The sequence below is a fragment of the Passer domesticus genome, chromosome 2 (genome assembly GCF_036417665.1).
Source record: "Passer domesticus isolate bPasDom1 chromosome 2, bPasDom1.hap1, whole genome shotgun sequence".
NCBI classification, from domain to species: domain Eukaryota; kingdom Metazoa; phylum Chordata; class Aves; order Passeriformes; family Passeridae; genus Passer; species Passer domesticus.
The window spans coordinates 45,240,698-45,268,096 of NC_087475.1; positions in this window are offsets into that span (position 1 = coordinate 45,240,698).

Below are 27,399 nucleotides of genomic sequence, written 5' to 3' on the forward strand. Positions count from 1 at the left end.
CTGAAGTCACAGGGAATGCTAAGGAGTTTCTCATGGCTAGGCAATTGTGAAGTAGAAATGGGATGTTTCCTTAAGGAATGTCTAGGAAAAGTCAATTGTAGCTAAAGCATGGCTTTTGAAAAGTTGTTTATGGTAAAATGGAGGATGTGTTTTATTGCAAATATTCTCTAAAAATGAATAATATAATTTACAGGACTGCAACTACAGGATTCCATTAAATTTTCTAATAATCACAAACCCAAAATAATATAAAAAGTGTTTTTCTTGAGGTTCATTCAGTATTGCATCTTCTTTCATTTTTTTTCTTTAAAGAAATTTAAATTATGTGTGTGTTTTTCTTTCTCAAGTTTATTTCAGACAATTATTAAACTCTACAGCACAAAAATTTTGTACAATCAATATACAGCATTTGCTGATACCAATTCCTATTTGGATCTTTACAATAATCAAATATTTGCTACAGTGTCGCTGGCATATCTCTTATGGTGGCTTTTGAATGGATGTGGCAAGGTGTGATTGCATAAAGACATGGATTTTATATAGGCATTATATCACCTGGACTCTACCCTGCATTTAAAGAATCTCCACAGACTCAAATCTGATTTATGAGATGCAAAGGAAAAATCTAAAGAAAAATATATGATACATAGATGGCTTGAGTATTGGTAGGTCTTGACTTCAGAAGTAATCCTATCAAACTCGGCAGATTTGTCATGTCTATCCATGTACTGATGCTCTTAAGAAGCTACTAGGAAAGTATTCATAACTACTAGGAAAGTATTCCTTAGCTTTTGTCATGAAGAACGAATAATGTGTCTGTCCAGGATACTTGAGATAAATAGTAGCAAGAGAAGCTGCTGTTTGAACCAAATTTTGACATTCTAATTATAGGTAATAATAAAGCAAGGAGCCAGACAGCTATCTGTGTAAGGAACTTTCATTAACTCTAGTATTAGTCACATTTTTTTCCCCAGTACAAGAAGCTGCTTTAATTCATACAAATCCACAACTCTGTGGGCATCCTTAGTAAGGAGGATTGAAGTAGATTTTCTTGTTTTTACAGAATGTACTTAGACTATATATTTGAAGTTCTTTAATGAAGGGAGTTAATAAGGTTAGTAGAAAAAGAGAAAATGACAGCCTGTTCTGGTGAATCATCCAGACAAGAGGCTAATACAGGTGTTCTAAATTTCTCGCTGAAAAAGATTAGTTTTCTCTTTTGAATAGGTAAGAAAGCAAGGAGTGCCCTCTAGAAGGCACCCTGTGCCACTGCTACTGAGGAGAATTAGGCATGGTGACAGTGGACCAAATATTAATTTAAAAAATCACACTCTTCCTCACAAGATAAAGACAATTCTAATGGAAAATATAATCATAGATGTCCTTTAAGTATTTGGACTGGAATAGGATTCAGTAAATCTTGTTTGTATACATCAAGAACTTACTGCGTTCTGACAAACCAAAGCAATTTCAATATAAATATATCAAAAGGCAGGGGGTGGGGAGAGGCAGTACTCTACAGAGCATAAGGAAGACTAGGAATAAAAATATGTGAGAAACCAAGACAGTAGGCAATATAGACAGGGACCCTGAAAGAATTGACCCTGGTACCAAAATACAATTAAAAAAGCTAAAAGAAAAATGCTGTATAATAAAACATTTGTGTATTATGAAGTAAAGAAAAACAGGTACAGGGATGTGTAGCTAGCCCATGTATGTTTGGTCCAGATTCTTGATGTAATGTGTATGACTTAAAATAAATGATGCAAAAGAAGCTGTATGCTGCTGTTACAAAAAGGAAGTATGTTTTGATGTTGCTTTTATTGCAAGTTTTAGTGAAAAGATTTTTGTAGGAATAATGCATATGTAAATAATTTAATCATTTTAGTGCTTGTGACAGAAAGCTATCAGATAATCAGTCTTTTCAGTGTACACCTTCTTTGAAACTACTTAGCTGTCATGATGTAAAAAATATTCAGTATTCAAAAAATAGTATGTGCATAAATTTGGGTCAAAGACTTTATGTTTATTGGCTTAGAAAATCCCAAATTGACTGCATATTCATTTTTAATTTTTCTCTTTTTCAAGGGAACTCTGATGTTAGTCTCCATTGCTGTAGCTAGGAAGCAGAGACATGGACTGATGTAATGGTGCCAATATTCAGGAGAGAGTTCATTTCACTGGCTGTTGCAATTATCATATTGTTTGGTGATCTAATGAATCAGTTTCAAGTATAAAATACCAAGGACCAATAATCAAATTTTCCATTTTTAGAACTATGGGCTTTTGATTTAAAAAACAAACAAACAAACAAAGGGCAAAAAATCCAAAACAAACAAAAAAAAAACCCCAAAAGAAATTAAAAAAAAAAAAAAAGGAAAAAAACCTTATGCAACAAATAGTTTAGCCCTTGCCAAAATTTTCCATTCAAGAAAAAAAGAAAAGAATTAAAATTTAGAATTAGTGACATATGATGTCAATAAATTGTAGATTATCATTCAAGTCATTCTCTCCAATACGCCATTGCAGCTGTCTTAATTTTATTGGCATTTAAATGTTGAATGTCAAAGCATGGAAGGAATGATGAGCAATGATGAAGGAATGGGAGTTCAACTTGCTGACATCTATGATGATATATGGCTTTAAGCACTGTAGGGTACTTTTCAGAGTTACTGAATAATGTCATCCCTTCCAGAGGTTTTACAAAAATCATAACATAAAAACATTCTTTTGATGACTTTCTGTAAATTCATTGATAATGTAGAAATCCTGGACAAATAAGAACCAGAGATAGGATTATTCTGAGCAGACATCTTAAATCTATATCTATGCGTGTCATTCTATGTTCCCTTCACTGCCAATGGAAAGGTCATGTCTCAGTATATTTTCTCAGAAAAAAAAAGAAAATTTTTCTAATAAAAAGCTGCAAAATTGAAAACAAAATTATTTCAGCATTGGCTAAGGAGGAAGTCAAAAGTGTTTATCTTACATATGAAATTACTGTAGATGGAGGGATGGGATCTAACTACCTTCAACATGTATGAATCCATTTCTGATATAGTATTCCTATGTACATACACATCCTAATTTTTTTATGGCATAATTGCTGTCAAAATTTCTTTCTTCAAATTTCATACCTAGTTTACATTAAAAAAATTTTAAAATTACTTTTAAAAGTTTATAGTAAAATTTTCCACACAAGCGATTAGTTATAATATTCAGGTCATCCTCTTCTTCTTCTTTCAACTCCAAATTATAAAACAAATATTTGCTTGACTTTTTGGAGGTTTCTAAGAAAAGTGAGAATTTTAGGGAGATCTTTATCCTTCAATTATGTTGTTCTATGGAGCGAATTATGATAATGACTCTCATTGATTTGACTTCAGAACTTAAAAGTTGTTGTAGGCACTTACATTTCTGTAATATAGTTATCTCTACTGAGGAGATGGACAAACAAAAGCATAGGAATAAAAGGGAAATGGCACACAATTTTAGGTTTTTCTTATTTATTCAGACATGACTTTAAGTCTTCTAAACTTTATGTTGCTAAAGAACAATAAAAAATCCCCCAGTATATGCAACTCATATAAATATATTTCAAAATAAACAAATGGTGACTTGCTTCGAGAAATAAAGCACAGATGAGAATAGACTTTACCACCCCTGTGCACACTTAATGCATTTTTTCTTCTGGATTTTTTTTTTTAAGAAAAGAAGTCATTAACCATATTAATATTCAGTACTGCTCTGTCACAGGACAGATGTTTATCTGCATGCTTCATTGCATTGTGAACAATGTGACCCATGCAATTGCTTTTCATGAGGTAGAAATGCTTCCTATGCAGAAATATAAACACACAGTATTTCCCAAAATTTTGCAGCAACATTCTGCTTCATAAATAGTAACATTTCAAACTTATTTTTCCTCCATTCCATCATTGTTCCATTTTCTACACACAACTACATAGATTTCACTTAATTCAGCCTAGGATCCTATGTCTAGGTCTTAAAATTATTCCTACATCTTTGCTTACTCAAAAGTGGAAAAGTTTTGATTTGTGCTATATTTATCCTTCATTAAATCAGGTTAATATTTATATTTTTCCTTAGTAAGCATAGAGAACGAAAATAACCTCACTGCAAAGCAGAGATAAAATATGTCAGATGAATGCTTACAGCCCAGAAGTGTCTTTTTTCCCCCCTCTGACTAGAAAGGATTCAGCAATTATATATGAAGTAGATATGTAGATGCATGTAAATATGGATGTGCAGTGTCCTGGTTTTAAGTCTTTCCCTATTACTTGACAAGAGCACGAAGCAAACAAGAGGGAAAAGAAAGAAAATATTAAATGCATAAAAAAAAGCTTGCTGCCCTTCCCATTCATCTGAAATGAAGAATGAGCTCAAAACCATGAACAAAATCAGTGTTCAGTTATGCTCTGAGGACACACAAAAGATAGAAGTAAGGTTTAATTCCTCACAGGTAAGATTTACCTTTACAATAAAATCTTCAGTCTATAATACTCAATCAAAATGTAAACTCCCTTTGCAAAGCAAAGATTGGTACTAATCTGCTAAAGCAATGCAGCATGAACTGTACTTCAAGTACAACAGTGCCACTTATTTTCCTGCAGAATATCAAAAACACTCACAAAGCTATCTCTGCAGGGAACTGCTATTTCATTTTCTTGGCGAGATGACAACAGGTATCTAGATAAGATACCCTTTTATAAGTAATGTGGGAATTTGATGAATATGTGAATACAAAAGGAGTAACAGGCTGATTTGCACACACTCAGCTAAATGATGAAAATACCTACTACATGAACAATACATACTATGCAAAAACTATTTGACTTAAACAGGAGGCTTGTTGCATTTCTGAATTAATATGGAGTACAGATAAGGATTTTTTAAGGCTGATTAGTGCATTTCTAGAGTACAAAGGCTCTTGAATTTTTGAACAATATTTCCTTCCACTAAAAATGCAAGTACTGAAGATTGTAATTAGGACAAGGACCTACAGTATGAGACAGAATGCTGAGTAAAGCATTGGATTTCCATTTCAGAAACAAAATGAAAGCAAAATACACAGATCTCAGGCACAGGAAGTAATTTTTTTATTTTTTTTTTAATAACATGGCTGATATTTCGAGAATAGAGATATTTCAAGAATTAACAACTGTCTGAGTTCACTCTGACAAGACTAGGATTTTCTAGCTGCTGGCCCTGGCACCAAATATGATATTTACTTAAAATCAGTTTTCAATTGCTATATTATTCAGTTAAATTATGCAATACCTGTTAAAACAGGACATTTAAAAAAAGGCATTTAAACTTTTTTTGAGTATATGTTTCATTTTCAGTGCTAAAAAAATTATTTGATTCATTCTCATTTTAGGTACTAAAGCCTCCTTACATTTCACACAAAACACCTATACAAGTGTTAGGATTTAAAAAAAAAAAAAACAAAAAAAACCAACAACAACCCAAAAAACAACAAGAAGAAAAAACAATAAAAGTTATAAATACTGAACCTGAATCTACTTGGATAGAATTTTTAATTGATACAATGAAAAAAGAAAATCAAATCAGTTATGTGAAAAGACAGTCCCAAAGTCCTAGACATGTCATGTTGAAATGTTCCAAAAACAGAATTGGAAAGGATGGTGCAGATACCCAAGACCAGACAGGAAATCAGGGCGTATGATTTTAAGAAAGTGTTAACACTTTTCCAGAGCTGAAGTTAACAAGCTTGATTTGACAGAAGAGAAGATAATCAATAAATAAATGGGGTTACAAAAGCAGTTCAGAGCACAGAACAATTAATCTTTAGTCTAGAGAAGGGGCAGCCAAGAAAAAAAGAAGCAAGCCTTTTTATTAGACCTAGATTTCAAAGCTGTCATGGACAATGGCATGCGAATGACCTGCAGTTTAATGTCATGAAGTGCTGGGTTCTAGTAAAGCAGAAATTCTTTCCCCAGCATTATGTATGAGGATTTGATCATTACTTCTTGGGGAGCACACTGAGCAGTAAATAGCATGAGAATTCACTACCACTTGCCTCCCCATTCAGAATCCACACAATATGTTTTAACAATTTATAGCTGCCTTGTTATATAATTGGCCAATTTTTCCTACTATGAATGATGATTTGTGTTAAGGATTACAAAAACAGTATATGTTAGGAAATTCAATCCCAAATCACAAACAATTTCACGGCCTGAATACTTGTAATTATTCAGCCAATGGTACTATAATGTGTATAAAATAATACAGGCTTTTTTATAGTGGTTAAGATTCTAATTCTTTGAATCTTTTCACATTTTTCAAAGTCCACTGATTTCAATATAAATATGAATCTAGTATAATTAGGAGAAAAACTACATTTCTTGGACCACAACGGTATGTCATATTTAGTAAGTACACTTATTTGAATAATGGTAGAAAAAATGCAAAATGTCAGGATCACATACTAAATTTAGAGAATATTTTAATTCTAAATTAATGGCAGTCAATGATCTAAAAAGGAAAAAAAAAGAAACATAAGGACATTGGAAAAATCCAGGGTCAGGTATTCTGTTGGCTATGTGGCATTATATTAAGGGATGTGGCTGCAACTGATCATAGATGGAATCCTATATAAGGTGGCAAAATGTTCATGTTAGACTTCTATTACTGACCACTATCTCCAGATATCCTTGCACAGAGAATAACGTTATGGCTGTGGCATAAGTCATGTTTCAGTTGTGCCTGCTAGTTTCGCTTTATTGGAGCCATTGGAGTTCTATTATAGTTTGCAGTTATAATATAGTGTCTTCATAGTAACATTCTAGCAATGGTATCATAACTTCTCATACTGTTCTAAAAGAGGTCAATGTTTACACTGGACTCATCTTAATCAAACAAATTAAACTTAATGGTAAAGGGTTTTCATGCAATACTCCAGAGCACATGGTGTGACTCTTGGGGATGGTGCGCTGTAGGAGCTGAACTCAATGTTCCTTGAGAGTCCCTTCCAACTCCACTTTTTCTGTAATTCTGTGAAGTAGAAATGTCAAACAATTCACAATTCTATCAGGCACCAGATCTTTAATAAAAAATTCAAAACTGTGAGAATTGTCAGAATCTAAATCTTCAGTAATTCAAAGTGGATCGATTGTGAACAAAAAAAGAGGCAGATCTTAAAATAGTATAATTTCTTTCTTAATACAGCTGTATTTACTAGATAAAAATATCTAATATATAGATAATAATTCTTCAATTATATAATTTGACTGACATACCTAAATAAGGAATTATATCATAATTATGGGATATCTTAAAATTTTTTGTAATAGTAACCAAAGTATCTTTAATTGTGCTGACACAATTAAAGAAGAAATCTAATACATGCAGATCCTTGCAATTTTTTTTTTTTTTTTACAACAGGTTCTCATTAATTTTGAAAGGACTTAACACATCTGCATGTCCCAGTTGTCTGAACTTCAGGACTGCTACATTTCCTGTGCTATTCTTCACTTTTCACTTGATAGTCATATCTTTATGAGATTTATAATATGATATAGATTTTTGGCTTTCAGTTTGTAATGAAAACATTTATTCTTGTCTAGTTGGATGTCAAGACCTGTGTAATTTCGCAGAGGCAATGGTCTGAATAGATTTAATCAGATTTAACCAGTCAGTTTCCTTTTGTTAACAAGAAAAGGACAGAGAATCAATCCATGAAAACTATGAAGTCATACAAATTTTAAATGGAGTATATTAGAAGCAGTAACTTTTACATAATTGCCACAAAAAATAAAATTGCTTTTCCAAAACTGTTCTTAGTTCTGATCTAAACTAATGAAAATCATGTTGAAATTTATCATGAAAGCCTATTTTCTTGCAGCACCTTGTGCTGCATTTTGACATTTAAAAGACGAATATCATAGAGGGATGTAATTTTCTAATGCAGATATACTTCCATGTGTTGAATTGTACCTGCTAATTAAAGACAAGTTTCAGTCGTATAAGAAATATCATTCAAGATTTTAATGTTTTGCATTATAGAACATGTCCTGTTGTATGCACCTTAGATAAATTGCTGGACTCAGGTGTGTACTACTACTGTTATAGGGTGTCATAGGTAGGTATATATCTCTAGTGTTGATAAGTGTTATCCTCATAGGGAGAAATTCTGTATGCAGATGTTCCTTTTCGTTACTGTTATGAGGTAACACAGAGAAGCAGCAGAAAATATACATTGTCTGTTAAGAAATAAACAAGCCCATGATTAGGAATTTGTAGGGAAAGCATTCATCATCTTCTAAGTAACCCTGGGGTTTTGATTTGCATGTCATAGTTTATTTAAAGTTCAGGAAATATGAGTTCTGTTGTGAGGAAACTTTTAGGAAAAACTGTAATTCTGAGAAAGCTGCTATTTTTTTCTCTTCTCTTGCAAAATCAGTAATATGCCATATAAAGACTGTCTTAATTCATACTTGTAGAACGACAGAGATGTCTGAATTCCAAACATAATTTTTTCCTCATGTCTTGCTTAGAAACCTATTTACACAATTGGATTAAAAAACTCCACATTTTAAGATGTTATATGTGTTAATATGGAGTTTCTCAAGGAGCTTTTAGATGTGCATCATGATTCATTCTCTTTATTTGTAAAGTTGAAAGAATTTCTTCTCATGAGGAATTCTGGTCTTTAACACAATAAAAGGTCTATTGCTGTAACATGCAGTATGGGTCAGAATAATAAAAATATATTTAAAACTAGTTTGGAAATTAGGTCTTAAACACATTACTCAGAGTATTAAAAATATTAAAAATAGATTTAATATGTAAATCTTTTAGTATAACACCTGATTCTGTATATGCACAATATTAACATGTCCTTCATAGAGCTGCATAAATCAGTGTATGGCTCAGAAATAAAGTCTTACTTGCTGTGACAGATACATAACAAAGCTGGACTTGTGGGAGGTGGCAAGTTGAGTTAACTAGTTTTAGTTCTGTTTAGATACATCTGACAGACTGAGACCATATTTTTTATACTCAAGTTGTAAAGGTCCCTTTCACCACAAGACTTTTGACTCTGCTCTTACCAGCATAGAGAGTTCTGAAAAAGAAGAAAACCAGACCAAAAATGTTCATAGTCTCCATTATGGCCTTTTATGGCTTTATGTTTTATTAGAATCAACGAGGTCACTGATGCATCAGAAGGTGCGTTGTTATGATGCAACTTACTGTGTTGGAGAAACAGCTAGGCAACTTCTGGAAAAAGGAGTAAAGGGTACAAAGAATAGAATAACCAAGTTAGTACTGCTCTTTGTTTAATTTTTACAATGGTGCTGATACTGTTGTCTAATTATTCTAGACATCTCTGGTGATACATCTTGTTGTACCTGATAATTTAGCATTTCAGAAATACCCCTGATTACACTGCATGATGGCAGGGAATAACTCTTTAAAACTGTAAGTGTATTGGCCATGAATAGCACTGCCACAATGATTAGGAGTATTTCTGTCACTAGCAGTTCAACAAAATTAGGAATTTTTGTCTCTGTGATATGAGTAAGGATTCAGGAATTAGTTCCTGTCAGTCTTTTGCACTTTGCATATGCCAAGGGAAAGGGCTGGACTGCTGAAAAGAATCAAGACTGAAAGGATGGATGTTAGTGCTGAAGTGCTTCACACTGCATGTATGTCAGGGAGGCCAAAAACCTGTCTGTTGGTCTCACATAGGGTGACCTGGTCCAAGGGACTGTCGCAAGCTTTGCTGACAATAGAGTTTGCAAAGTTCACTAAAAAAAAACATTCCAAAGCAGAGTTTCCACCTTCAGCAAACACTGCCAAGTAAAGGAGGAAACCAGCTTGCTTGGTTGTGCTATCTTTTCAAGAGACCAGCAACTTCTGACTGCCTCAAAATTCTGATTCTAGCCATGCCAGTCTGAAGAAGATAGTAACAATTTTTGGCGACAGAGAGATATGGAATACAATAGTATGTTGGGATACCCATGACACTTGTGGATTTGGGTAATGATTTTTTTTTTGTTTTTCCCTAATGATTTACAAGATTATGTATTCTTAGTTTTAGTCTTATTTGCAAAATATTGCTTCAACAGAGGCAATGTATTAGATTTTTCTTACAAAGTTCTTCCATAATTAGAGAAAAAAATTTAATTTTACATAAAGAAATTATCAGATAGTACAAGGTGAAAGAATCAGACAGCTCTCTCCTCATAGAAATACTACTTAAATACAGCAAGAAACATAGCAATTTTATGATTACAACATTTAGTATAAAACAATACTGTCAAACATTTCCTTTTTGTTTCTATCATTGTTTTCGACTAGTGTTTGTTGACATTTCAATAACAAGTTTTATTAGAAAATTTTCTGCTTTGTATGCTAATATGCTAATTGCTTTAAAAATGCCACTTAGTATGTATTAGTCTCATGAACACAGCACATTTATAAAATGTGGGTAAAATCTTGTGACACTAGCTTAATTCTGCAGTAAACCCATTTATTAAAATGATATTAAAAACAGATTATAATTGAAAGCAGACAAAAATTGTTTTCGTCTTCCTGGATTAGAAATATAAAAAACACTTGGTGAGTGCCTCCAGGCTTTTGACTGAGGGTTCCTCCATGCCACTGTACAAGTGACCTAACAAAGAGATTGAATGCTTCTACAGTATTTCTAGTCTTAGGATCTTACATGCTTAACTCTGTAATTAGAGGGTTTCAAAGGAGAATGCCAAAAGTGCTTCCAGCTTTAGTACCTTGCTTGTTCTGCAGCCATACAATTCAAGTGTATTTGCAGAAATATACACATATTAATGTGGCTTAATATATTTCTGATCAAATTTCAAGTGATGGACATAAACCCACAAATATACTATATGTTGAAATTATGATACATATTTTACATTCCCAGGAAAATATCAAAGAAAAAACACTGTTCAAATGACTTAAGATTTTGTATATTTTGTCTTAAAATTTGTAAGGCATAAGAAAAGAGTCTACAGATTTCATTTCTTATCTCTCAGTTACTGATGTATTTTCAAGCTCAAGTCCCAGTGAGTCACCTGTGAGGAGTGACCACTCAGCCACCGACAGCAGCATGAGAGTTTCCAGCTGGGCTGGGGTGGGGGGGTCAGGGTTTTGTCTTCTCTCTAAAGGCAAACTAAAGCCACACATTTAGTCTGGCTCATAAAGAATTGCAGTGGAAATACCTTTGCACCAGGGCGGTGCAGCCTGGATGGCGAAGCCCTCACAGGCATGCTCTGACACTGACGATGGACAGAATCCAGGCAGTGTCAAAAAGCAAGCATGTGTTTGGCATGGGAAAGGACGAGTGACTGCTCCTTCAGAAGGTCTGTGTGGCTTTAAAGGTGCTGTAAAAGCTCTTTTCATCATTTTCACATTTATTTTGCGCATAAAAATCCACCAGAAGGGAACTTCCAGATGACCCTGTGGCTAAAGCCTTGCACCGTCTTGTCCCCTGTCCTTGCCGAGGGCCTGCTCAGCAGAAAGCAGCAGTAGGCATCACTTCTGGAGTCAGTACAACTAGAATGACAGAATGCTTTTACTTGGGAGCAGCCTTAAAGATCACCTAGGTCCAGCTGATTATCTTCTGCTCTTGCTCCCCCTCTCTTGACAGGTGCTTCGTATTTTTTTTCTATCTCTCTCCTTCACACTTCTTGTTAAATAAAATTAACTAATGAAAATTTCACATTTACATCAATGAAATCTATTTCTGTTCTTCCAGGATAGACTAGGGCATTACAGTTTTGAACTGATTACTGCTGAGTTTTAAAAATAATCTTAGTATAGTAAGGTTTACCTGAAATTAAGCTCGATGAAAAGAAAATTGGTCATGTTTATTTGTTTGTTGTTTACAATACAATATTTTTAGCAACTTCCTCCACAGACTTTCTCATTTTTAATAACATAACATTAAAATTAATGAAAATATAAATAAATTCTCATAGTCTTTTGAGAACAATTGAATGTTCAGGAAGGCAATCAAAACTTGTTTTCCCATACTAAGCATTTTATACTTTTGTTATCTTCAGGTCTGTGTATCTCAAGCCATTTACAATTAGTCAATGTCACATATTTGTTTTCATTTTAATGACAGAAGATGTTTTACTCAATTACTGCAACTAATTAATCTATTATACAATCATCTGCTATAGAAATTGTTAGAGCAAAGAGGAAAGGAATGGATGGAATATTTTTCCCAGCATCCTTCACAATTTTCTATAATTTATCATTAAGTTCTTTCCTCATATTAAGTCATATTATAGATCTAGTCTTCATCCTCTGATTCTCCTGTGTGCATTCCTTTCTTCTCTTATTTTTTCTCCTATCTGCATATTTTTGTTGGATATGGTAATTAACTGCAAAGTCATTGTTTCTGTTTGTTCCTTTGCTGCCCCTAGTATTCTGAAAAATCTTTGCAGGCTCCTTACTAAGTGGTTCAGGCAATTTACGTGGAAGTATTTTTAACATAATTAGCTTTTTGAATTTAAAAATCTATTTTGAAGGTTATAAGCAAAAGTTTCACAAATATATTTTTTGAGTAAATGAACACCTATACCCAAATTTTCCATTCTCTCTAAAAAATGTTAATATTATGTTTTGTTAAAAGGTTTTGGGGTGTTTCTCTGGTTTCCCTTCATTATATGTTTTTATACTTCAATATCAACTGTGGATAGTAGGACAAAAAAGAAAGAAACAAAACAATCAAAAACAAAAATAGCAACAACCAAAAAACCAGCTACAAGGAATGAGAAATGAAGGAAAGACTAATAATTAAAAAAATATATAATACTATTATAGTTCTTATTTTAGTTTGAAGTTTCACTGTCAAGAATAAATACTCATGAAAGATAAAGTCATTTTTAACAGCTTCTTTATGCATTTCATTTGGTTCCACTTTTTGCATTCCCGTTTCCATTTATAGCCAAAGTTATGAAATCATAAAAGGGAACTTTATAATTTCAAAGAAGCATTTTAGTGGAAAAATAATTGTTTATTTTCAGTGTGCAAAGTATTTGTAATTGACTAAAAAATGCAGTTGCCTGTCTCCAAACACTATCAAGGCCATAGAATAAACTTGCCAGAAGATGAGCCACCACAGCAGGAATTTGAGATAAGCACAAAAGAGAGGAATTTGAATTATATATAGTAAAATCTGTAGCATTGACTTCAGCAGATGTTCTCATTTGCAGCTTAATTCAGGCAGAGGCTTCTCCTAACAACAGGATCTTAACAGTATTGGTCTGTACCATACTTCTTGTATGAGGAAGAGCAAAGGACGTGACAGTGAAGCCAGTAGTAGTGTAGCAGAACAATGCACGAGGAAGGAAAGGAATGAGTGGAGGTTTTCAGTCTTCTCGAGATGGGGATGGGAGTGTGACAGGCCACAGTCCAAGCAGACAGGAAAAACATCCAAGGAGAAAAACAGCAATCTCTCTGTGGGAGATGCTGAAAAGATATCTTGGAGTGATACAGCATAACTGCAGAGCTTTAACTTCTGTTTGTACTGCCTGAAACAAAACAGAAAACTGAAGTGATGTTTCTTCCCCACAACTGGTCTTCAAAATATGCCTCATGAGTAGCCTATATTTGAGCCAAGCTTACTAGCCTGGTGTGTGAGAAATGCTTTCTTTTCAAGACAGACTTTGTAACGAGTCTGTGGTTAACTAAAAGACTTATTTTTAAAGAAAAGGGTCAAAGTTCTATCTGCTGTTCTGACTTATTATAAAAGCCAGACTTCAGTGTAAACCTTAGTAATTGTGATTTCTTTCAGTTTCTTTCAAATCTTTTTCAAGACTTTGGATCTGCTAGGGAACTATAAAACTTATGGACTGTTCAAACTAGAGCCTTTTTCATCAGGCTATCACACAGGGAAAGCTTAATTTTGGAAGACACATGTTATTTTTGCTTCCTTGGGGTGAGAAATATATTGACTCAACAGAAACTCATTCTGTATTACTGAAGAGCCCTCAGTGTGAAGGTAAATATCTCAAACAAAGCAGAAACATGACTGATATCCATTTCAGATAGTCAGTAATCTATTTATAGATTTCAATCAAATTTATACACTAAGGTTGTAGAAGGTGTTCTCAACTTGTCTAATACCTTTTTCTTTGGAAAATAAAAATAAAATAAAAAAATTCCTTTCAAACCTTGAGATGTGGAGTGGGGATGTTTCCCCCAAATCTTCTTTATGGTAAGCAACTATCAAATCTATCAACTTTGGGCAAACTTTTGACTGGTTTTCATAATTTAGTAGCTATCTAGGAAATGTTAAAACAGAATTATGAAGGAATTACATGTCAGAATCCCAACAGTAATATTAGGATTCAGTGATCTCTAAATCTTCATCTGCTTTAGTCATCAGCACGCTTAAGGAGTTTTCCTACACCACAACTATGGGGATAAGTAAGCAGCATTTAAAATTGCTTACTAAATTAAATACATTTAAATGAAATAAGGGCCAGGAAAATATTGCAAATGTAATCTAAGTTAAGATGTTAAGATAAGCCTCACCACAGCTTTGCTAAAAAAACAAACAAACAAACAAACAAACAAACAAAAAAAAAAACCAACAAAACAAAAAAACACCCGTAGGTCCAACATTTTAATTCAAAAGAGAATTTTATTTTAAGTGTGACATTTTATTTTTTGCCCCCAACATATTCTGTTACTTTAAGCTTTTTAGTTTCATAGCTTTTTTCCTTTCTGGGTTTTTTCATGATAAAATTCTAGGTTTATTTCTTAGTACAGTAACTTGTATTTTCTGCACAGTCTCTTCCAAGCCCCTAGGAAAATATTTTTCTCTGCACTTTTTAGTTTTGGCTATAAATCTGCTTCCTTCTGTAAGTAGGTTTCCTAGTAATTTCAAGAATCTCTCACTTTTTCTCCATCTTGTAAGAATCTTTTATTTTGGTCATAGCAAGGTTAAGGAAATAAATGTACAAAATAAAAATTACATGTAGGATAAAATTTAGTACTGCATGAACTAAAGGAGAAGAGTGGGTTTGTTAAGTCTACTTTCTTTTCAGCAGCACTCTCAAATGCAAAACAAAATTTTCACTAGTGCCAAAAAGTAGTATAAAGTATCAATAAGTATTTTTTCATACAGATAAAAATCTCATTTGTTCCCACAATACTGTCTCAGAATGTGGTTTTTCAACTTCTATTCTATTTCAGAGGTAGAAGGAGTGAAAAAGTTCTCATTAAAGAGTAAGTTTTAATGCACAGCAAGAAGATCACCGTGGTTCAGACACGTGATTTAGCATCATTTTTGACAGTTCATTGCCTCCATATTCTGAGTCAACTCCCTTGTGCCTTCCTACCATCAGCATTAGAAGTATTCACTGTGCTGAAAATGCCACACATAATTAGCGATAAAAAGTATTTGTTTAAAAGAAAAAGTGATGAAATAAGGTGAACTGTAGTTATATCTGTAGAGTTCACTTTGAAATAGAATGAGACAATGATCCCTTCCACACCTACTTTTCTTACTTCTGCCAAACTTTGAAAAAAAAAAAAAGTGCAGATAGCTCTTTTTTGCTTATAGATAAAATTGTAAAATAATGTTCAGCTCCAGTGATTTCTTTTGTTAGCAAAAAATAATTTTCTCTTGAAGTGCAATTTCTTTCTTTTTCCCCAGAACTCAAGTTATTACCTCATTTGTTGAGCTATGTCCAGGGGCTTCTTTCATAATTTTCTTGTATTATTCATGCATGAGCCTAAAGCTGAATTTTAATATTTATATACTATAGGAAGAATTTGTGTCTCAGTCTGCCATAGATGAACTGCAGAACACAGTATGAAGCGTGGATGAGCAATTGAAGGCAAAGAACAAGATGATGTGGGGAACTAATTTTTAGGGATTAATTCCTTTGGTGTAAAGAAATGCCTCAATACTTGATTATGATAGTCTTACACAATTCTATTGAAATTAATAGAAAAAATTCTATAGAGAGAAGTATATTCAATAAGAATTTTGGTGTCTGAGTCTCCCAACACCATCTAAATTTAAGGCATTTAAAATTCCATGCTTCTGCTGAGGCTTAAAGTTCCCTAAATATTTAATGCTAACCTTGTTATCATGTTCAGAAGTATCTGGTTTTGGAGGGTTGAAGTAAGATGGAAACACACATGTCCCTCCTGTACTGAAAGTTATATTTAGGTAAACAGATACTCTTAAGTTCTTGGAGGGGCCCAGTCATGCTCAGAGTGAGACCAAGAAAAGTCAGATAAGATTAGATAATTTCTGATGTCTAATTGTGTTTCTCTTCAGCCCAGTGCTTTAACTGTGAGGATACTCTGACATTTTCAAAAAACTACAGTTTTTTTCTTTGGTCCAGTACATAAACAATAGTAACCAAACTGAAAAGTTTTCCTTGCAGAAAGGATTATTTTCTTAAATTCCCCTGGGCCAGTCTTAAATCACCATCTGATAGTAGAGGAACATTGTAAATATTTTCAGAAACAAAACAGATAAATACCTTGTAATCCAACGGTGAAAATATAAATTTTGGGAGGATGAGGAAATGAGGAAATTAAGTTTTGAAAACCTCTGAACATTCTCTCCATTGCATTATTTAATCAGAAGATACTAAACCCATTCACAGTTCTATTTTCCTTTTACAAAAACATCTGAAATTAATTTTTAATGGGTTTGCAATTTGTCTTCAGGCTGAAATACAGACACAATTAACTAACTTGACTGAAAACTTAACTTCAGCTTGCAAAATATTATAAGATTTTTCAAAAAATCCTATGCAAAACCATTGACTTTCTGTGCCTTGCAGAAATTATCAACACATTAACTTTTAAAACTATAGGCAACCGTTTGTTTTGAGTTAACAATACAAAATCATTTATGATTATTGCAGATGTTATGATGACAGTTCTGTACTAAGACATGATCAAAGTTCTGTATTTCGAAAACATTATGTAAAAAGTGGATTAGTACAGATGCTTCTAGAGCCAAATGTCATATAATATTAGAAAATTAGATGTTTCTTCCATAGCTGATAGACCAGACTAGCAAAAAATATTGTGGTTTTGATTTGTGGCTGAACATATTTATCTTGACATAAATTGCAATGCACTTCTGAGATTTATTGGTAAAGATTACAGTTGATACCGATTTGATGCAGTTTTCCCTTTTTCCATTAACTGTAAGGATATATGGATGAAGATCTGCAAGAGTACATGGATGAAGGAAATGTGTGATGCAACAGAAGTGGTTCTCATATTTTTTATTGCTTTCTTTTTTTTTTTTTTTACTTCTCACATTTTTTGCAGTTTGATAAGATTTATTAGTCTGAATTTAAATTAGATCTCATTTCCTGCACATCAATTTGGAAAAAAAATTAAAAAAGGAATTTTTAGGACACTGGGAATTATTGAAATTATGTGAAAGGAGGTTGGGAATGCATAGGAGTTGTCTCTTCTAATAGTTGGTGAAATACTACTGAGGAGGCCTTTTTGTTCTTTTTTTTTTTGGTTTTGCAAACGTGAAAAATGAAAAGGAAGAGAAAGAAATGTTCTGGAGAAATGGAAAATCTGCCTCTGGAATGCCACTGAAGGAGGGAGCTAAGAAAAGTTTGGAGAATCTGCTTAAACAGAAATCTAAAGTCAGATAAAAATATTACTACCTATTCATTTCAGTCACAGAAGTGCTTTGCCAACTGGTGATTGTATCACATTCCTAAATATTCTACAGTCATGCGCTTTTAATCCCCGGAGATGTAATAATCTGTGTGTAGGCAAATCCCTATAACTGGGACGCTTCGAAGACCATATAGTCAATGACTCATGGGACAAGGTTTAACAGGGTGTGTTTTCTGCTTTTGATTATCAAAAGATGCAAAGGACAGCAACATTAGTTTATATAGACAATTTACATGATAGTATGGATATTTGCATTTTTTTAAATTACTTTAACAAATGTATTTAACTTGATTATTTGTTCCCCAGGTTCTGAAAACTTTAGTTCATGCACTAGCAGCTAATATGACAGAACATTTTTCTGCCAGAAAATATGAGAATGGGAGAATAACATAATGCTAATTCAGCAATTGCTCTTTGATCATTGAACCAAAAATTAAAAAACATACTGGCACAGAGTCTTATGACTAAAGTCTCTTATAATTCCTTTGGGATAATATTATTTTGTTTTTAACATTCAGAATTTTGTCCAATATTAATCACAACCTCAACAGGAAAAAATATATTTGCAGTAGTGAATTTGGAATTTATTCCCTTTCCTTCCATCCACAGTATTAATAGGACATAAGAGGAAATAGAAGGCACAATGTGATGAATAATATATTAAGACTATTGATTAAGTTTACCATTGTCTTTAAATGTCCTAACATAGTGAAACATTTCAATGGTATTCTTTCTGCCTGATTTGCAATACTGGGAGTCACAAGGAGTTCTTTCCGTCTTTCTGAAAAAACACTCTTGTGGCAGACAGTGCAAATAGTTTAGTGTGTTTTGTTCAAGGTCAGTGGAAAAAGTAACTGCCGTAGTGTTAGTGTCGATTTCTTTCTGAGATGCCTTGTGGCACTGGTGGCTGCTGGGAGGACTTAATGCCTGTCTGTACTTCATTTCAGCTGCTAATACTGATCTGACAGTTCTTGACCTGTGGGTAATATGAGGTATATCATCTCCTTACTTTTCTTAATCCATTTCTACTCCCTTTTCCTATTTTTTTTTTTTTTTTGCCCGTGTATTCTTCTATCACATACCTTATTCCAATAGAAATAGAATATTGCTTAAGTGTGGCAGATTATTTTTTCATATGTTTTGCCTCTGTTCTCCTTGAAATCCCTCTAGCCTGCCCACAAGATAAAACCAAATCTTTTTTTAAAACTAAATTTTGTTGAAACGTCCTGATAAGACAAAAACTTTGCAGGCTGTTGCTAGTTTTGAAACTAATCCTATGTGAGGCATTAAAACAAAAAAAATGAATATGGGAATAGAATATGTAATTTATTTTTTCTATCAGAATTTGGTTTGATTTAATGCTCAATTTGGGGAAATTACAAGGAAGACAAAAGTCAGGAAATGTAATTTCTCTACTTTGGCATACTCAGGTCTTATGGAAATGCCTATTTCAAGGCAGTATGTATACCCTTCTGGTGGTATTGAACTCACAATGGGCAGAATGAGCCTGAGGTTAGGGGAGCTGATAGGCTCATTTCACCAGCTTGATATATTTGCATTTAAGCCATGCATACCTACATTTGTGTGACACACTCTTAGACAAGGTCAAATGAAAAATAGACACTGTAGGAGCTGGCTTCTAGTTTCTTTTATTGTGTTTTCAGGGTGTCCCGACAAAGGAAGGAATGATGAATTCTGACTCTATGTTCTCAGAAGACTAATTTATTATTTTATGAGAATAAAGAATACTAAACTAAACTACACTAAATAATACAGAAAGGATACTTACCGAATGCTAAAATGGTAATAATGAAAACTCCTGACTCTCTCCAGAGTCCCGACACAGCTTGGCACTGATTGGTCATTGTGTCAAAACAACTTACACTAGAAACCAATGAAACAATCACTTGTTGGTAAACAATCTCCAACTACATTCTAAAGGAGCAAAACACAGGAGAAGCAAATGAGATAATGGTTTTCCTTTTTCTCTGAGGCTTCTCAGCTTCCTAGGAGAAAAATCCTGGATGAAGGGATTTTTCAGAAAATGTGAATGCTGTACCCTTTGATTATTATCGGTGTTGGTCAATGGCTGTTGACTCTCTATTAGTTGTAGATCTTAAGCACTGAGTTTAAGCACCAGGAACACATGTAGTCTCCTATTGTGTAATGTCCAGGCTTAATTTCCAAATTATGGAGTGGTTTGTGTAGAAAGGGACATTTAAAGGTCATCTAGTCTAACCTCCTTGCCATAGTCAGGGACATTTTTCACTAGTTTAAATTTTTCAGAGCTCTGTCCAACCTGACTTTCAATACTTCGAATGATGGGACATCTGTAACTTCTCTGGGAAACTTATTCCAATGTCTCACTGCTCTGATATTAAACAATTATTTTTCTTACATCAAATCAAAAGCCCCCTTTAAATGCTGAAATGTCACCATAAAGTCTCCCCTGAGCCTTTGACTGAACAACCCCAAATCTCAGTCTGGCTTCATAGGTAAGGTTTCAGCTCTCTTATATTTCTGTGGTTTTCCTCTGGACCCTCTTTGACAGGTCCACATTTCTCTGGGGAACCCAGAGCTGGATTGAGGTCAGTGGTTGAGGTCTCACAAGGGCAGAGTCATCTCCCTTGATCTACTGGACACACTGCTTTTGGTGCAGCCCAGGTTCTCTGTGCTGAAAGGGCCCCTTACCAGCATGTGATCAGTTTCCACCCACCAATATTCTCAGACACTGGGACAGCTGCATTCAATTTGTTTTCAATCCCTCAGCCTGATTTGATAGTAGGGATTGTTCTGACTCTGGTGCAGGGCCTTGCAGCTGGCCTGGTTGAACCTCATTGATGTTCACAAAGGCACACTTCTCAAGATTGTTGTGGTTCTTCTGGATGTCTCCTCTTCCTCCCCAATAAATCAGGTGCACCAGTCAAATTGGTGTCATCTGGGCACTTGCAGTCCATTCCACTGTCTAAGTTATTGATGAAGATATCAGGGTAAGAACCTTTGAGGGACACCACTTTCTACGGATCTTCATCTGGACACTAAGCTCTAGACTGAAACTTTGGATGCAGCCAACCAGCCATTTCCTTACCCATCAATTATTACATCCCTCAAAACCTTGTCTCTCCGATTCAGCAGAAAGAATAATGTGTCAAAGGCCTTACATAAGTCCAGGTAAATGATATCCACAGCCCTCTCCTTATCCATTGATGCAGTCACTGCTTAATAGAAGGCCGCTAAATTAGACAGGCAAATTTAGAACCCAGTCTTTCATCTTTTTGTTTTGATCTGATCTTTTTAAAGAGCTTGTGCACCAAGAGAAATGTATTTCACATAAAATTCTGTAACATATTTTCCATACGGCAGTGCAAATAGACAAGAAGAAAATTTGCTTAATTTCCTTTTCCTCTGATAACATATTGCATGAACTTTCTTTTTGAGAATAAATTGAATTATAATTAATGAGAACTCATTTCTTACAGGCAATAGAATTTTATATCAATCATTCATGTTATAAGGTGTATATATTAAAACGAACTGAAACTGTGCAGCAAGAAACTTTATCCCCAATGTCCTTATCTTTTGCACTTATATGCTAATTTAAGAGTTCTGTGAACTGCTTATTGCCCAATTAGTGAACAATTATAACTTAAATGAGCTAAATGCTATTTTGTTTGCGTGAAGAAATCTTTAATAATGATTAATAGAGTTTTAATCAAGTACAAGTTGAGACTTAAATATGCCATGACTGAAACAGAATAACTTGAATGTTCCTCCAAAAATGGAAAATGAGTTTTCTGTTTCTAAAATGAAAAGAAAAAAGAGATCATGTTTTATATTAGAAGTCAACATTGTGAAAGAGTAACTTATAGTCCCGAATATATTTTGAGCTTGATATGTGGCAGGTAGCATGTTTGCTAAATGGACAAGGTGGAAAGAGTGGTTTTGTTATGCACAGATTGATACAAGAATAGGACTTCATGACTTAGTCTTTGCTCTAGTGTGCCATCTATGCAATTATAAAGATGTTACTAAATTTAATGTACCTCTAGAAAAGTAGCAGGAAATGACTAGTATTATTAATACCATGAAAATTACCTTTTTTGGGGTTTTGGGTCATTGCTAAGACTAAGTACAGCAAGATAAGAACATTAAAGACTGGCTTTTTATCACTTGTCCATTTAACAGTCTGGTGTATTTACAGATTGTAGATGTGAGTGTAGGTAGGCTATTTTAGATTGCTGAAACACTTTCATATTTCTTCAGACACTACAGTTGGGACTTATGTCAACTAATTTAAATGCTGGAAAGTTAAACACCTACTTCTTAATTAGCCATTCTACATGTCTTTTCTATTCAATGGAGAGAAACAGGCATCCCCACAGTACAACTTCAGAGTACCAACGTAGACATCTTTCTCAGAGTAAAGTGAAGAACTGCAAAGCTGTTTCTTTGACAAAATGATTTGCAGTGTAAGAAACAAGAACTTCTAGATGGTTGTGTTATAACCTAATCTCCTGACTAAATGACTATTTCATGTCTTGTGAATGAGAATTCATAACATTCGAGTAAGTTGTTTGGGCCTTACAGGGTGACAATGCATGACACTGTATGCTAAATTCAGCAAATAGATTTTTTTTTTTCTTAATGGAAGAACAGCTGCTTCTGAAGTTGTGGAATGAACAGAAAAGTAAACCCAGCTATCTTCCTCTCTGCTGGTCTATGCAGTTGTGGGCACAACTAGAGGAAATACAAGACACCTCCCTCTCCCCAACACCTTCTTACTGTTTTTCATAGTTTCCAATTCTGATTAGGCCTTGCAAAAGGATAAATTACTAAGTTAATGCTATATTTATGTTCTATGTTAGGAAAAAAACCCCATGAAAGTAGAGATCAAATTATGAGAAATTGGTCTTATTTATTAGACACAGAATGGTATTTGTCTTTTTGCAAACAAATAGTTTAGTGGTTATTTTTGGCGTCCTGATTTCTCTCTACCATTAAAAGCTATCAGCCAATCTTATTCTATGTAAACATGACAAAAAATGCTTGAAGATGAATCTTGATTTGATTTTTTTTCACTGCTGTGTGATAGAAACTGTGAAAACATGTAAATAATATTCTGTTTCCTCTCTGAAGTGATTGCTTCATTTGGAATTTTACACTGATAAAAACAGTAATTTTATTTTCAATAAAATTCTTTTTCTTGAAAATCAAGATATTACATTCATATAACAATTTCCATTTAATATTAATAAAAATACCTAATATCTAGTTTAATGTACCTATGTCTTATTCAACTAAAACAATTTTCATAAATAAGATTCTATTTACATTTGTAGTGCAGTGAGATGTATTGGTAAAATTGGTAAAAAAAAAAAAAGTTTTAATTTCAAGCAGGTGGAATAAAACTGTTCCAAATGCCTTATGGAAACTAATGAACCAAATAAAGTAATTTGCTAGATCCAAACAGAAAATAGCCTTTGGAGAAGGAAGAAGACTAAAGCCTTATGTACAGTGTTGGCTTTAATCTACCCCACAGTCCATTGTCTCCCAAAGTAAAAAGACATAAGGGCAAACTGAATATACACAGCATATGTTGCTACTGGCAAACTTGAGTCTCTGCTAATAAAAGGGGTTAAACATAATGATAGTCTGGAAAATACTATGCCTACGTGCTTCATTTCAATTTTAGCAAAACAAATTCAAGCACATCATTTTGCTGGAACTACATCATCATTAAAGCTGAAAGTAGTTGCCTTCACTACACGTATATAAAGGCAGAAAAGAATCACATAGCGGGATTGAATGCTCTGGGGCAAGATGAGCACGACATTTATGAACATGTTAATATGCTTACTATGCCTCCATATGTACGCCATGAAAAAAGCAGCAACACTTGTTTTAAAATTATTGTATCCAGGCCTTCTTTGAGAGGAGCAAGAAGCACCCTGATTGTGACAGGGTAGTCTTTACAGATCACCAGAAGAATCTTAACTATCACCCTCACAGGAATGATATGGTGCAATTATTGGAAGAACCTGTAACAAGACAACATGAGTTACTCTGGAAGCCACAGTAATTTGATGAAAAATTCCAAATTAAAAATATTTTTTCAAATGGATTGCTAATATCAAAATTAATTATTGATTCTACCTGTTTTATTAGTAATGCTGGCAGAAAATAATGATTGGTTAATGAATTTATTATGGATGACTACTGGGTTTTACAAACTGGATAGATTATTCTCAGGATGATTTTTTTTCATGAAGGATGGGTAGCTCCATCATTATTTTCTTGAAGTTTTATTAGGTATTATTGAATCAAGTTTTATAGCACTTTCCATTTGTGATAGAAAATACAAATGGGGTTGCTAAAAGGTAGTAAAAAACACTTGCCTGCAAAGACTGGGAATAGAATATAAAGGAGAACTGTCTAACTAAAATTCATTTTTCAGTGGCATATAAAATTCTTCTGTTTCACTTTATTCACACTTAATCACATGATGAAATCTATCAGAACAAATAAAATCCTAATTACAATAATCAATAATTAAAAATTTGTAATTTTTCCATTATCATTAAGTCTTCATCAAAACATTGCACAAGAATATGCAATAAAAATGTTCTTAATTGTATTGTGCTATAAAGTGAAAGACATAACACAAACCTCTCAGTTCAATTTTGTTTCCTTTTTTTCCTTTTGACCTTAAATAGCCTTCTGTAATTACGGCAATAAAATCTGCTGAAAATAATTTTTAAGATATTTTGTGAAATTGTATCAGTGATGCCATCATATTGCAACTGCTAGCACCAAACTTTTTACTATAGTTGTGTAGGTCCAGTGAATAACATCTTCTGTTTTATAACCCCAAACTAATTAATCTAATGTTATCCATAAAATATTTATTCTTCTTCTTGGAGCATTTTCAGTCAGATTCCTGTTGTTTCCAGCTCCATGCTTTTCTTCCTTCTAAGCGTCACTCACAACCCCTCAATATTATGTAAGTGCAGTGCAAGCCAAAAGACTGTCAGAGCCAAACAAAAAACACTGTGTCCTCATCCAAATTCTGATTTTGCCATACATTCCAAAATGTCAGGCTCAAGTTAGATGAGAAGCATTACTACATCCCTTGATCCACTGTAGCATTCCTGTTGATTTAGCTCAGCAAGCAGTTAACCTTTGTTTTCAGGAAAAATGCTGACTGATGGTCAGGTTATATACTGGAGCTCTTTGATTCTCTTTTTGCATGGCAGTTATGAAGCCCATCATTCCCCAGATTTTTTATACATGAGTTTTAAATACACACACAGGACTTTGTATTTGTTGATCTTGACCAGGTTCTTGCAGGTCCAGCGTTCTAATTTAATGAGATTCCTCTGAACAGCATCCCTATCCTCCAGAATATCGGCAGCACTCCACCCCCTCCTCAATGCAATGTCACTCACAATCCTGCTAAGGATGGTGCTCATTTCAAGCTTATTGAAGAGAATATTAAACTTTTCTGAGAACATTTCTCACTTTACTAAAGATCCTCCTCTCTTGGGATAACTGCAGGCAAAAACACGTATTGACCAGTTTTCCTATATTGAGAGTACCTGGCCCAGACTACCCCTCCTTGACAATTTTTGCCAGCGCTACTGACAGAAAATTATTGTCAAAGATCCCCTGGACTATTTGCATCCTAATATGTTCCCCTTTTAGCAAGTGGCAAAGTTGTCAGAGTGCCCCACAAGAACCATTTTTTTCAACTGGGGACTTCCTCTAGTTGTTTTAACAACACTTCTCTGTGTGGCAGCCAAACTAGCTGCTAATAAAGTACAGGAAAGGAAGTAAAACGGGCCTTTGCATAGTATCCACAGATGTTTAATTCAGCTGCATGATGAGATGTTCAGGGTCAAAAGGCAGGACTCATGGGAAGAGTCCAGGTTTTTATATATTAAGAGGTAGGGGCTGAACGATGGCATTGGAGCAGTACAAAGATGAGGCCCAATGGGGTAATAGGGAGGGAGTGGCTGAGGGACATAGGAGCAAGGGGAAGGATCCAACAGAGTCTAACAGAACAGGGTATTTTTGAGGCAAACTTCTTGTGTCTCCCTAACCCCATGCTGCTACATCTCTGCCTGCATGCTTTGATTGGGCTGTCTGTATCTGTATCCACCCTGATCCCTAGTCAAACGCTCTCAAGGCAGTTCCATTTCACAGGAGTTCTTTAGAGCTCCTTGTTTTTGGTAGAGTACAACTTGTCTTGCCTTCTGTAAGGAGTTTAGAAGGACATTATGTCTGTATACCTCATTCCAAAGGCAGGTGTTTGTCCCACCATGTTGCTGTAATTCCTATGACATCATTATTCCATTACTGAACACAGACTTACAGTTGCCAGAAGTTCCACTCGTTTTGTTTGTCCACTCTGCCTTTTTCAGTTTCTCCTCCAGTCTTCTGTTTTCCAACAGTGGATTCCTTAAATTTCTGTTATTTGTTTCCCTACTTGGCTGTTTGCTGGTGAGGGCTGGCTTGTCATCTCAGGATCCCGTTTATTTTATAAATTCTGCATATTTATGTGCAGATACTTCAGATCAGCCCTCAATCATCCCACTTTCTCAAGAGGAGTGAGACAACCATTGCACCCTGTGTGCTTCCCCATTTTGTGTGAGCTTTGCTCCCTCATCTGTCAAATTAGCTTCTAGAGACTACCACTGGAGAAAACAGGTAAAAAGGTACAATAAGAAGACCATGCAGTGCAGCTCTTCCACCCTTGGCACAGAAGGAAAACATTCTCATGGTAAGCAAATACAAGATTACTTCAGGACTAGTTTTTGTACGCTCTTAAGATGTAATGACAAAATGAAATTTTTGCTGATACAATTCCCAGATTTTAAAACATACAGGATTTCTGGATAGGTTAAGAAAATATGTCTAATTTTCACTGACTTTTTATCTGAAGTTACCTGCAAATCTTGACCTGCATTTAGATATTTACTTCTTTATTCAGAGTTTTTAGTGTTGATCCCCCCCACCACTTCCTTGCATCTTTCAGGTGTACAGAATTCTCTTCTTTAGATATGACAGTTCCAATGTTTCTGGCTTAGGAGAAGCCAGGTTATTTTCAATTCCGTCCTTACTTGAAGATCAATTAATTGCCATCCCCCTTTTAAGAAAAGCAGGATATGAAATCTTCTACTGCTGTGACAAGTAAGCAATCCTTCCTTCTAACTACATGAACTATCCTTTAAGTCTGGACACTTAAGAATTTAGTTTTAGAGTGCAGTAAGCCTAAGATGCCTAAACAATAAATAAGAAAAGTCATATTCATAGGAACAATTACTACAGTCCCAAATTCTGAATGTCCACGGTAATAACACTCTTAAGATGCTTAAAGTTAGGTGTAATGAAGCTAGAACACAGTATTACATAATCAGCAAACTGTAAGTTTGTTTTTAAAATATCAGAGTTAAAAAAAAAATAATAAAACAGCTGAAAGCCTCAGTGAATCATGAAAAAAAATCCTAAAAAAATAACTAAGAATAAAACTCATGTGAAAAATAGTTTAGAAATACAAATTCTCACACAATGGGAAAAAGTTATCTGGGCAAGTTTTCTGTGAAGACTGAAGATCATTTTGACTTGTCTGGTGTAATGGAGTGTTACAGAGGAAGTAAATTGCATTTTACTCCTATTTTAGGACATCGTAAAGGGTCT